At 43.4% G+C, this 11592-nt stretch overlaps 1 protein-coding gene across 1 annotated transcript in view; it reads left to right on the plus strand.

Annotated features, from left to right (window-relative positions):
• Positions 1–11592, plus strand: part of ANTXR1 (anthrax toxin receptor 1) — a 181989-nt gene that overhangs the window by 73036 nt on the left and 97361 nt on the right. The window lies entirely within an intron of this gene.

Here is an 11592-nt window from a genome sequence, read left to right on the forward strand (position 1 = left end):
TGTAGGGGGAATAGGGACAGGGCTTCCAGCATCTCTCCTGCTACAGACACCATAAATCTTCTTGGTGGCCCTGATGGAGGCACATGGAACAAGGCCTCTGAAGAACATAACTATTAGGCAGACACACATGTTGAGTAAGGAGTTCTTTAGGTGGCTCATTCACAGAATGTTTAGGGCTTTATAGGTCTATGAACCAATGTGAACACAAATTGGCATCCCCTGGTGTTCTGGTAGGGTATGTTCCTTATCGTTAGTATTTGCTCCTGCATTTTGCACTAATTGCAGTTTCTGAACCATCAGCAGCCCCACGTAGAGCACAGTGGAGATGACCAGAACATGGATTCCTGTGGCTGGAACTTGCTTTCCAAGGAAGACTTAAGGTTTTCCTAAACCTGGTTAAAGGTTCTACGCTCCACAGATTAAATGCGTATTTTCCTCTGTAGATATATGGATTAAGCAACATCCTTGAGCTGCAGATCAGACCCGAAAGTGCAGCCCTGCCTACGGGCTGTATCTCAGTTCTTGATCAGCCCTGTTATGACCAACAGCACTTCATTCTTAGGTCTTCTGAGTGTTGTAAGAAAAATGTGTCCCCACACTCCCCCTCTGGTTCGTGTCCCCTGAGTGTTGCCTCCTTACCAAAGGCAGAGGTGTAAGCTTGGAAACCGCTCAGCACTGGCAGAGACACTCAAAGGTCTCTTCTTAAAGTAAAACTTATCTTTATTAAAAGAAAAACATTCAAAGATTTATCTGGCAAGGTGACCAGCAAGACGCTATGCCAGCTTGCCAATACAGTAGAATTCTATCTCCTAAATATTGATAGTAAATGCACAGAAAGATAAACATGCAAGCAAAGTCCTATCCCACCCCAAGGCATGCAAAGAACGAGAGGCCTCTCGGGCTGACTCCTACTATGAGCCAGCGAAGGTCTGTTGGATTGGACCAGTATTTGTACCACATGATCAAAGAGGTCCCTTAATTTACAATTGTAAATTAACATTTAGAAGTTGAAATTGTCTTGCAGGAAATTGCGTCCTTGGGTCTTACACAACAAAAGTTCACATTCCACAGGATCAATACAGTGTCATTGTTTTCACCTGGTGTTTCCCAGTCATGGGAAATAAACTGTCCTTTGATGTTATTTCTGAGATGGGGTGTGTGTGAACTCTCTGTATCTCAGGAAGTTAGTTTGTCTTTTGGATTGAAGTCTGCCAACTGCCCAAATGGCCTTTCCTGTTCAGCTGCCCTTTTATTGCTGGTTATTATAAGTCTCACACCTGTGGAGATTTTCTGGGAATGAAATGTTGACCAAGAAAGAGATTTGCTTGGAACAGGGTTTGCAAAGAATCATGGGGTTTGGTTTGCAAAGAATCATGGGGTTTGGTTCAATGAAACAGGCCAAGGCTGTCTGCTGTTTTGCTAGCAATGACAGAGGCAGGTACATGGATTTTATAAACTATTTGGTTCATTTTAAACCCAAACCTTCTATATTTCTAAAATTTCTTACCACACTGAGCTTCAGTTTATTAGTCCTCACCTAGCCTGTTACTGCCTCCAGGCGTCCACTGCCTCATTTGACTCTGCTAAAAAGTATCCATGAAGATACTGCACTAAAATTTTTTCCTGGTGAAAACGAGTGCACTCCTTGTGTTGCCCTTGGGCTGTGCTCAGTTCTACCAGCAGTATTTTGGGCTGGTTCCATTCCTACATTCTTGAAGGGGTGTTGCAACTCTTGGCTGCAGCCGGCTTAAAAAGCAGAGTTAATTCACTTAGGAACCGATAGGAACCGTATGCAGGCTGCATCGTGCAGGTCAATTCTTTTGATGACGTTTCCCACCCTCTGATCACATCCAAGGAAAGTGAAATGAAGCCATGCTTAGATTAGTCCCACTGAGAGGCAGCAGAAAATGGTGAGGTTTTTCCCCCCCAGGTCATAGAGTTGTATTGATTTAAGATTATTGATACAGGGAGGAAGAAGGTCAGGGAGAATCCACTTTGTAACATTTAAAATTCTATCATGAGAGAGAGAGAGAGTACTGAAGATGCAGAGGGAAGTGCTACAGTTTTAAAGATAATTTCCTTTTAAAACTGGCATTAAAGGATTAATGAATAGATATATGCATGGATGTCTAACTAGTTCTTCATTTTAAAAAAAGAGAGTAAAAGGCAGGCTGGCAGCCTGATGAACTGGTGGAAGAGGAAGAGCGGCAGCTGAGCAGGCATTTCGTTCACCACTAGGCGTGTCTGTATTTTCAGCCAGAGGGGCTGTGGCTCAGTGGTGGACCACCTGCTTTGTATGCAGAAGGTCCTAGGTTCAATCCCCATCATCCCCAGCTAAAAGAGTCAGGTAGCAGGTGATGTGAAAGGCCACTCCTTCAGACCCTGGAGATTTGCTGAGAGTCAAGAGTGGCCATTACTGACCTTGGTACATCAAGGGTCTGACTTGGTATAAGGCATCTTCATGGATTCAGCTCTTACTTGGTATAAGGCATCTTCATGGATTCACCTCTTAGATAGGATTTCATGGTGAGCTGATCTGTGGTCTTATGCGGCTTTTATTTTCAGTTGTCAACTTCAGATTGGGAAATTCCTAGAGATTTGGGGGTGGAGCCTGAGGAGTGCACAGTTTGGGAAGGGAAGGGGTCTCTGGAAGGTATAATGCCAAAGAGTCTGTCCTCCAAAGCATCCATTTTCTCCAGAGAAACTGAACTCTGTAGTCTGGAGATCAGTTGTAATTCCAGGAGATCTTCAGATCCCACCCAGAGGTCCTCAACCCTAATCTCCACCCTTAGTTCTGGTCTGGGGCAAGAAAATCATGCAGGTCACTGAAGCTCCACCTTATGGTTCCTGGATGCTTTCCTTCTCTCAGATTTCACCAAGCATTGTCCACAAATTTTCAATCATATCTTTGGAACTAAAAGCACTAGGAACTTGCCTTTTAATAAATGAAACCTGAGATTCTGAGGGTGTTGGTTTCTACAGGTACCACCATGCTCTGTGCTTGTGTGAAACTGTGGTGTGAGTGCAGTCACACCCTCTTTTTCCCAGAGACCAGTGGAGTACAAAGGCAGGGCCCCCTAACCTACAGCATCTCATCTGAAGCTAGAAGTTTGTTCTTCCCCTTCTTTCATCAAAGTCATTAATAAACATATCAACAAGGGTTGGGCTGAGGGTAGTGGAACTGCCCCTGTCTACAGAATAATGACTTAATCCTCTCATTTCCAGTATGGTTTCCTAGCCAGAGGTATATCCATGTGCTTTCGTCCCTGTGGAATTGCGTCCAAAAACCTTACTGAAGATAAAGCATATGCTGTCGATTAAAAAACTTAACTGCAACAGAGGAATCCATTAGGGAAAAGATTCTTTCCAGCCTCCTTCACCATCTATACAAATAGCTAAGCCTATGACATAACTGTCTATATTATTAGTCTTTCTCCACTCTTTCTCTGCCCCCACCCATCCAACTGTCCAGAAAAATCTGTCATACGTAGCTTTGCCTTGTTGGCCGTGTACGATGTCTGTATGCAAAGCAGGGAAATTATAGCATGATTTCAGCATGGTTTTCATTACAGTATTAGCAAAACACTCATTTCTCATTTGTTGGGCTCTTGAGCAGGCAATTTTGCTGGCTTGGAGAATGCAGCAGTAGTGTCTCTCTCCCTGCATTCTTGCTTCCCCGCAAAATGAGTCTGAGTCCTTTAAAAAGGGGCTCTTTTGTTGGAGGGAAGATTCTGTTTTGCTATAGCTAGAGTAGGGAAAATATCTCTGCCAGAATAAGCAAATACTTGTGGATGGTGTGAAGATTTCCAAGGTATTCTTCCTGGACTGCTGACTTTATAACAGTGATTAGCTTCACAGGGTGGACTCTATGGAATGATGTCCCTGCTGAGCTCTCTTCTGGCCCTAAACTCTACCCTTGGCAGACCCCACCCCCAAATCTCCAGGAATTTCCCAACCCAGCCTGAAGAACCATTAGAGGTGGAGGGAAGACCAACCCTGCACCCCCCAACTGCTCCAAACGAAGGCTCCAAACAAAGAATCTGAAACCTAAAGAGTTCCGCTTATTTCCAAGGGACTTGGGAATGGGGGAGCAATCAGAGCTTTGATGTGGGTTGTGCGTTAGAGAGAAGGGACTGCAAACTTAAACTGACATGTCTTAGAGACCTGATTCCAAATGTACCTCCTTTCCTGGCAGTATTTGTCACAGTTTGTCACTTCTGAAATCTGGTAAGCAATTTCAGATGCATGTTTTGTTCCCAAATGTAGTTTTCCAGGAAGGAATCAGATGGTTGGAATTATGCAAATCAATTAGATGATTTTTTTTTTTGCACCAGGGAAAAAAGAGAAAACAGCTCATGTTCGTGTTAAAGCAAAAAAAAAAAAAAAATCCAAGCAAAAATACTCCTCCTCCCATTCAGCTAAACCAGCACTGCATCCTCTGGGAAATTCCAAAATCAAAAAGGCTGTCTCAAGAAGGGCAGATTTAATGCAGGAAGACAAACAGAAATCTTACGAAATATTCTCAGAAAGTAGAAGCACAAGATCTTGAGTCATAATGATAAATTAGACCAGTTGGGCTAAGGAAAGGCTAAGCTAGGGAGGCTGCTTGACTGGCACCAAAGATGGAATTCTCGAACCAAGACCCAGGTCATCCTCAAATTCACTGGCCATAGGCAAGTCAGTGTCTTTGAGCCTCAGTTTCCGTCCTGTAGAACAATAATAGAAATGACAGTGGCTTTGAAATCCTCTGTTTATTTCTTCAGATATTTCCCCCTCTTTATACAATGGCTTCACATGTTCAGGATACTTAACCACAAAAGCAGATGCACAGTTTTCATCAGTGTTGCAGTATGCATGTGTCTTGTTTTCAGAATATTGCACACTGGTACATGTGCAGACAACGCAAATGTATTTGGGGGATTTAAACCCCCCTTTAATTTTTTTATTTCAGATTTTTCTGTACACCTGGAAAGTCCCTCAAATGTGCAGAAAAAATCACTTTAGCCTCTGTGTGGCCCCAATCCACGGATTTAGCTATCTGCAGATAGGAGGCACAGGTGGCTAATAGTAATCAATTATAATAATGTTCTCATACTCAATCGGGACATTTTCTGTAACAACAGAGAAGAGATTTTTTCATATTTGAAGGGGAAAATCTTTTCTGCTTATCTAGTTATTCTTATCTTGAAACACATAATGTATCTACATATTCTGTGGCTTGTTCTGGGAACTGGAGGTGCTTAGCTCTTCTTCTGTATGCACTTATGTGGTGTCAGTCATTTCTCCTACCATCTCCTTCCAATCCAATAACCTTTATTGGCATAACTATAGCTTTAAAAAAGATGACAGTACAAGTCAGCCCATATGCCAACAAACAGAAGCCATCAAAGTACAGCGATTTGTATCACTGTATATAATAGTAATAATAGGAGAAAGTAATAATATCCGGAACAGTAATCTCAAGTAATTAAAACTGTTGCAATAAGAAACTTAATTATTCTAAACGGAATCATAGATACACCTTATCTCTCTCACTTATCTTTCTCTCCTAATCTCTCCACCTCATCTTCGAAAGTCATGAAGCTTACCTTATAAATTTGCAGAAGTGAACAAAGTATGAACAAAATTGTCCTTTTGATCCAGCAAGAATGTACATTTTCTGTATCACAAAAATCTTATGTGGCATATAATGTGCAAAGCAGACGCAAAAACGTCAGAACAAATTTTTATCGTGTTTTCCTGAAGCCATGGAAGTGTTTTATGTTGTTGTTTTGTTTTTTTAATTGTGGGACTATAAAAATCAGTGACCTGAGATGATTCGTGTTCTTAGACCATCTTGCACTGCTTGAAAAACATGCTTACTTTGCCATCTCCCGGAACCGTCTCAGCCCTTTTGAATGAGCCAGAGAAGAGACGTGAATGGTTCACAAAAGTCTCTGTTACAAGGTCAGGAACTCTGGACAGATTTTTCGGCTTGAGGGCCAATTCTGGGTGGTGCCCACTTTTGCAGGCTGTGAGTTGTACACCAATGTGCAAGTCACCCTTCAGCTCTTTAACAGTTTTTCAGGCGCCTCAGCCCATTCGCTAGTACTGTGCTCTAGTGAACTGATGCTCCCGACCAATGGTTAAGTGGCTCGAAGCCTGGATGGAAAGTGCAGACAGGCTGGTTGTGGCCCAGCTGGGCTATGATTTCCCCCACCTCTGCTCTAGAACTTAGAGCCTGGAGAAGATCAGGGCAGGTGAAGATTTCTTGGAAGTTCACTGAGGTTGAGGGCGGGTTAACTATGGTTGCCAGATGGCCCAGAAGTAAAATATCCTGTCCTTTTTAATAGATGTTTTAATGAGTGGAAATGGACAGATACAGCTTTTCGTGGCCTGAAGTAAAATAACATCACTCGATCATCGCTTGCAGATCTGATTGAGATTAAAAGGACAGCTCTGGGGACCAGTTTAAAAGTTGGCAATTCGAGGTGTTAAATGGATTCGTAGTCCTTCACTGCTCCTTCTCTCCAAGCCGCTAAAATTTTAAATGGAGGAGCTGGGCTTCTAAGGGGGGGGGGAATGCATTCGTCACTAAACAGCTGTTACTAGTGAGGTTCTTCTCCAAGGGATCTGCAGAGTGCAGTTCAGGCTCAGTGTTCAACCGCATTGTGCCATACCTGGAACTAAGGTGGAGATGCCCTTCCATTTGGCTACTCTGCTGTATGGGGATAATACAGATGCTCTAATGGTTGCTGTTCAGTGATCCTTGCAAATAGCCGCTGACCTGGTTGCCTGTGACTAATAACAATAGGGGTGCCCACTCTGATCTGGGAAATTCGTGGAGATTTGTGGGCAGTGCCTGTGGAGGGTGGAGTTTGGGGAGGGGAGGGAGCTCAGCAGGGATGTGTTTCCATGAATCTACCTTCCAAAGCAGCCATTTTCTCCAGGGAACAGATCTCTGTAGTCTGGAGATCAGTTGTAATTCTGGGAGGACGCCAGTCCCCACCAGGAGGTTGGTAAGCCTGAGTGACAATTGCCTTCAGGTGACCAGGCAAGGAAGCCTTTGCAGAAGTTTATCATTTTTTGTGCCTCAAATGATTCATATATGCAAGGGTGGGCAGGAAAACTTGTTTTAAAAGGCCCATAGTAGATTAGTAACTTTTAAGGACTTCACCAGATAATGGAAGGCCAGATAATGAAACTGAAGCTCAAATACTTTGGCCACCAAATGAGAAGGGAGCACTCACTGGAGAAGACTTTGATGCTGGGAAAGATTGAAGGTCAAAGAAGACGGGGACGACAAAGGATGAGATGGTTAGACAGTGTCATCGATGCAACGAACATGAAATTGAGCCAACTTCAGAGGACAGCAGAAGACAGGAGGGCCTGGCGTGACCTGGTCCATGGGGTCATGAAGAGTCGGACTCAACTGTGCGACTGAACAACAACAAGGGCTTCACCACAACACTGTGCCAGCTATTATGATTATTATTCATAAATGCACTATGGAAAGTATTCTGGAATAAAGAAACTGAAAAGGCTGCTGCTGAACTTGTCACCAGACATTATGTCTCACCAGAACTTCTTCTGCCATGAGGCATAGACAGGAGGTATGGTGCTAGAAGCTGGACCTTTATTCCTAAAAACAGAACTGTCTGGACAGAACTTTTTATCTGGTCCTCAACACCATTTATTACAAGATTCTCTGGATTCCAGTATGATCACATCGAGTAACACAAACAATGGATCTGACGAAGTGTCATGTAGGACTCACTCAAGAGGAAATGGAAAGCAGATTTTTGGGATTCAGACTGCTGTTCTGGATTGTTTACCAAAAATCAAAGAGATTCTTGAGGCCAAAGATTAAAAAAGTTATTATTATTCTGCCAACTCAGCCCAAGAAGGTACTACAGCTTGTTTGTGTTTTTCTACTGCAATGAAATGTTGCTCAGAACAATGAGGAGTCTTGGAAGGGGGAGGCTCCAAAATGGATGTATGGACCCAAGTACTTGTGCTTCAGAAGGCTGGCCTTGAAGGATTTCAGATGGCCTTTGAAGATCCTGCACAGTGCTTGGGGGCTTATAAAAAAAGAGTAACAACTACACACACACACATCTACACACATACAGACAAGAGCAAATTTCTCTGGTTTCTTAATAGTGGGTGTAGGTTCTCTGTGTAGGCACACTCTTCATACATTCCCTATGGCCTGGCATTGAAAAGTGGACAAAGGTTCAGCCTTGGACCTATTCAGCCCAATGGGGAAAGACCAGGTTCCAAAACTGAATGACTGTCATATACGGTGGTTATTTCCATCTTATTTCTGTTGCTCATACTAGTCTTTATAGCTGCAAACCTAAAGACAATTTTGTGGGAGTAAATCCCATTGAATTATGAGGGTCTTATTCATAAATAGACCCGCTCAGGATTGCAACCAATATTGCCCAAAGATGCTTCCACAGATCTCAGCACTCCTGAGGATCTCAACACATGGGAATCACATTCCCTCATAAATGACGGCAAGGTCAGTCTCAAGTTTGCATAAACTGAAGCACAATCCAGACAAGATGAAGTTGCAGATGGTTGATGGACCTGTGGCAGATGGGGTCTCTCACTGACCTTTAAGGCAGGTTTGTAGCTTCAAGGTGTTTCAAGGCACAGTTCTGCCTTTGGATAGAAAGGTAATTGAAGTGACCAGAAGTGTGTGCTTTCCATCTTCATCAGGTACATGGGTCTTTCTAGTAATGTGCTTGTGCTGTGGAACTTTGCCCTAGGGAAATCCATCAGTCTTCTACTATCATTACTCTTAGAATTTTTAAAAGTTTTGTTCTTTCAGGACTTTGAGACTTCTTTAGGTTTACTATGACAGCTATTTTTTAATTGTATGGGGTTTTTTTGTATTTTTGCATTGTGCGTGTGTGTGTGTGCTCATGCCTGGAAGTCATGGCAACCTCTGGTGACTCCTACTGGGGCATGGAGGACGTTCAGAGAAGTGGCTTGATAGCCTGCCTCTGCCTCCTAACCCTGGTATTCTTTGGAGGTCTCCCATCCAAATACTTGCTTAGCTTCCAAGATCTGATGAGATCGGGCTTGCCTGGGCTATCCAGTTTAGTACAGTATTTTTTGGAATTATGAATTTGGAAATTTTAATTGTGGTTTTATGATCTTTGTGCTTATAATAATTAATTATAATAAGTGACTTTGGAGACTTTTTTGGCAGAGGGGCAGAGAAGCAGTCTAGAAGTTCAAATATATATAAAAAATAATAATCTGGTGCCTGCAGTGATCTGGAGCCACCCTTCTGCATCCTGAGCAACTTGAGTCTGCACTAAAACCCCAGAATACGTCAAGAGAAGGGATGCTTTCCTTCTCATCCTTGGCAGGCCTCCCTGCTGAACGCGTAATCTGAAGTGGAGACTCCCAAATGTAGCTAAAGGAAAAGCTTCAGCTTGTAGGAGGGGAGGGCGGGGTATAAATTAAATAAATAAATAAATAGGACAAGAGTTTGTCCCAGGGAGGGGAGGAAAAGCCCCCTGTGATAAGGAGGGAGCCAGAACATCATTACATGCAGTTTAAGGGGAGGCATGATGCTGATCCGTTTTACACTGGTCAGGGATAGAACTGGGGAAAAAGTTGAGCAGAGGGAATTCTTGCGGCATTGGCTGTCTGGCCAATTTAAGGCAGTGCATGCAGTTTCAGAAGCCTGCTTGGTTTTTGCAAGACATCCAAGCCAAAGTGGTCAAACTAAGTCCCACCAGCCATATTGAGGTTTGTACACCTCTAATTACAGTGCAGCTTGGAGGTTTATGGTGCTCGGTAGGCTGCAGCTCTGACAGAACATGGATGCTGGGAAGGAGAAAGGACTGCATCAGCCAACAGGGTAGAGGCTGCAGAGGATTGCATGGACCAAGGAAGCTGGAGTTCAGATCCCTTCTCTTTTTTATTTCTGAGTTTATAGAAAAAATATATATTAAAATATAACCAATGCAATGATCATACAAAGACCTCCGAACAAATAATAAAGTGCCATTATTTCCATAATAAATCATAAATCTTTCCATAACCTTCTACATACATGGTATATGTTTATGATATCTAGACTTACATTTAGTGTGAACTAGGAACGTAAATTTGTAATGAAACTTGTGTGATGTAATGACTAGAGTGTTGTATTTTGACCCAGGCTGAAATGCTCATTCTGGGTGACCTTGGGCCAGTCACTATTCTCTCTGCCCAGCCCTCTCTCAGGAAGTTGTTGTGGGTATGAAATTGGGGGAGGGGGGTATGTACGTCATTCCAAGCTCCTTAGGGAGTGGGAAGGATAAAAGTCTAAGTAAACGTCTATTTTAAGTCTGTATGAGAAATGGAAAACTAAGAAACTATGGAAATCTTGCTAGTGGAAGAACTGAAATAAGCTTCACTGGTAATATCCAAACACCCATGTATGAAATGGACTCTGGCATTTCAGTACAGTTGGCTTTCTGATCTTAAGGTACAAATATTGCTGGAGAAACTCTGGATCAGTGGTAGATTCACAGGCCTTGGTCAAGAGATTTGACTAACAGGCTAAAGCTTCAGTGGCAAAACCTGACCTTGGGGACCTGATTGAGGATTCTTTTTATTTGAAGTTCAGATACTAACTTTTGAAACCTAAATGTTTCAATCTACATTTATGCTGGATAGTTTCTTGTGTGGAGAGATTGCTGAATTTCAAGTGCTGGCACAATTTAAGTTTGGTAGTAGCATTTTTGTTGTTCAGTCGCACAGTCGAGTCCGACTCTTCGCGACCCATGGACCAGCTCCCGCCAGGCCCTCCTGTCTTCCACCGTCCTCTGAAGTTGGCTCAATTTCATGTTCGTTGCATCTATGACACTGTCTAACCATCTCATCTTTTGCCGTCCCCGTCTTCTTTGACCTTCAATCTTTCCCAGCATCAGGGTCTTCTCCAGTGAGTGCTCCCTTCTCATTTGGTGGCCAAAGTATTTGAACTTCAGTTTCATTATCTGGCCTTCCAGGGAACAGTCAGGGTTGATTTCTTTTAGGATTGACTGATTTGATCTTCTTGCAGTCCAAGGGACTCTCAAGAGTCTTCTCCAGCACCATAAACCTCTATAAATTGCCTCCTGTTGATCTGTCAAATCCAGGAATGATACTTAAACTATTTTCACAGGGTAGCTGTGTTGGTCTACAGTAGAAGATATATTCCAGTCCAGTAGCACCTTAGAGACCAAGAGGAATTGAGGGGTATATCTGACTTATTCCCTGAGGTTTATACCCTGGAAACCTTGTTGGTCTCTACGGTGCTACTGGACTAGAATGCTTAAATGGGCATAAAACCCATTCCCTCTCCTCAGGAAGCCATGGGAACTGTGGAGGGGGAGTTGGACTCAGATCTGGAAGATCCAAGGTTGAATCCCCACTTCGGCCCCGGTTACATGCGAGGATTTGGGCCGGGAGAGGGATGGAACGGATGCGCGGCAAATGGGCGCGATCCCACGGCAACATCTGGGAAGCGTTGCCTGGCTGTCACCGATCCGTCCCTCCCGCCCAAAACCCCGCACCAAAAAAGAACCACCTACCTGGGTGGTTCATCCGGAAAGGCCGCGGCAA

The sequence above is a fragment of the Gekko japonicus genome, unplaced genomic scaffold, assembly GCF_001447785.1.
Source record: "Gekko japonicus isolate JY-2015 unplaced genomic scaffold, Gekko_japonicus_V1.1 scaffold13, whole genome shotgun sequence".
Classification (NCBI taxonomy): Eukaryota; Metazoa; Chordata; class Lepidosauria; order Squamata; family Gekkonidae; genus Gekko; species Gekko japonicus.